This window comes from Arachis ipaensis, chromosome B06, assembly GCF_000816755.2.
Source record: "Arachis ipaensis cultivar K30076 chromosome B06, Araip1.1, whole genome shotgun sequence".
NCBI lineage: Eukaryota > Viridiplantae > Streptophyta > Magnoliopsida > Fabales > Fabaceae > Arachis > Arachis ipaensis.
In genome coordinates this window covers 107218929-107221177 of record NC_029790.2, presented here as the reverse complement: position 1 = coordinate 107221177, position 2249 = coordinate 107218929, and the positions used below count along the sequence as shown (strand labels likewise).

The 2249-nt window shown below is 28.4% G+C and overlaps 1 protein-coding gene across 1 annotated transcript in view; it reads left to right on the top strand.

The window, feature by feature from the left end:
- LOC107647204 (cationic amino acid transporter 4, vacuolar) overlaps nt 1–2249 on the top strand; it is a 10114-nt gene that overhangs the window by 1760 nt on the left and 6105 nt on the right. The gene's annotated exons all lie outside the window — the stretch shown is intronic.

The following is a 2249-nucleotide window of genomic DNA, read 5'->3' as shown; positions in this document are numbered from 1 at the left end:
TTGCATGACAATTATTTTCTTTTTACTATTTTGGTTTAATAACGCACAATCCACAAGCCTCCATAACGACAATCTTTCTCGAGAAAGCTCTTCCTCATAGTTCCAAACTAACATGCCAGTTGCCACTTTCTGTACACGTGAAAAATGCTTTACATTTCTATATCTGCTATTTAATTCCTCAATTTTCATTCCTAAAACATATTAGCATGAATATTAGTTTTTAGCAGATGTATCACCGATTCATTATTGATAAATTAATAACATAAGACCTGGTAAGTTTTATCTTATATATCAGTATTTTAATAATAGTAAAACAAAAGATAATTAGACCAATTTAACTTATATTAATATCTNNAGATCAAATTGAGTTATGTAATTTTCAATGGTTTTTTATTTAAATAAAAAAAATTTAATATTCAGGTCCACACAAGAAAAAAAAAAAAGAAAATTTTGCATCTACGCAATATATTTCTCAACCTAACTCTAATTCGGGGTGGCTAATTTGATTTTATGTTTCTCATCAACACGAAATCGGAGTGGATACTGGATACACGAGTTTTACATTTGTCTATTTATTCAAGCTAAATCCTAGTAGGTGGCCAAAATTCAGCTTGTTCGACATTATGTATGTCACTACCACGATTTAGTAACATTTTGAAGTTTAGTCTTTTTTTACTAGACTGCGAGAGATGTATAGGTTTCACTTTTTAATTTAGACGTGGGAGGGGAAATGGTGTAGAAAGCAGATATGGAATATATAAGTGCTTTACGCAATTTTGGTGTCAGGAGCAGAGTACACAAATCTCTAAATTTTTTTTATTTTTTAAATACAAATCAGAGGATTCGATTACCTTCACCAAAATTTAAATTTCCTTCTAATTGGACTGTCCTATTAGTAAACTTAATTTTTTTTATAAAAAAATCAAATAATCCGATTTCTTAATCTCTATTTCAGACAAAGCTATTCTCACATCTATGTTTAACACCTACATTTTTCACAATAATACACAATACACACTTCTTATATCCAAAAAAATGAGCCTATAGATTTTACGTTCAAATGTAATTAATATTCAAATTCTCCCATGATTTACATGCATGAAAATAGGATAAATATATATTATAATAAAAGCTGGTATAAGACAATCAGGTAATATTAAAACTATTTTATTTTATTTTGCTAAATTTTCCAAAGTTGTACATTTGCTTTTTATGTATTCGCCTAACTATATTTGATAGAGAAAAAAGGTTGATGTTCCCTATTTATCTAATGTATAATAACTATGATAATTAGTCAATTTTAAAAGATAAAATACCTAATTTGACCCCCTGTGTATTTACTGGAAAGAGACAACACAATTTTTAACTTTATTATTTTGATAAAAAATGATTCTTCTATTTAAAAATTCATCAAATACTAGAGGAGTAGAGGTTTAAAACCCACCAATTATAAATAAAACTTTCATTAATTTAATTGCTCTTTGTATTTAATGACTCTTTAAAAAAAAATGATTATGTTGTTTCAAAATAATAAGGTCAGGATTTTTAATTTTTATTTTTTTATTAAAAATAATAAAACTCAAATTTATGATTTCTTAAAATATAAAAAAATATTATACTATTTGAACTATAATTCATTAGGATCAAGATTATTAACTTAATAATCGTTGAATTGACTATTTTAATTTAGATAAGAATTAAAGAAATTAAGAGAAAAATTCAAATTAGCCCCTGACAATTACCTCGAAAGACAACGAGGCCCCTGACAAAAAAAACCTCAATCCGACTCCTGACAAAAAAATAAAACCCAACCCGGCCTCTGACAATTACTTCGAAAGGACAACGAAACTCCTGTGCCAAAAAAAAATAATGTTATTTTTTTTGGTACAAGGGCTAATTAGTCCAAAAAAAATTATCAGGGACCGGATTGGATGTTTTTTTTCTTGGGGGCCTCGTTGTCCTTTCGAGATAATTGTCAGGGGACCGGACGGGTATTCACTCAAGAATTAAAACTGTTTATATAGTGTCTTTTTTATTATCGTCGTCTTCCACTTTGTTCTCCTTAAGGTTTCGAGTTTTTCCGGAATAAAATTGAGGAAAAAGAAAAATCCAAAATCAAGAGACGAAATTAGGAATTTAGGATAGAATCTATTGCCTGTTGATTGTTGATTGTTGATTGTTGATTGTTGAATGTTGATACGGATAAGGTGATTAGATGATAGCAAAATACTGGCGTGGATCCCAGTAAA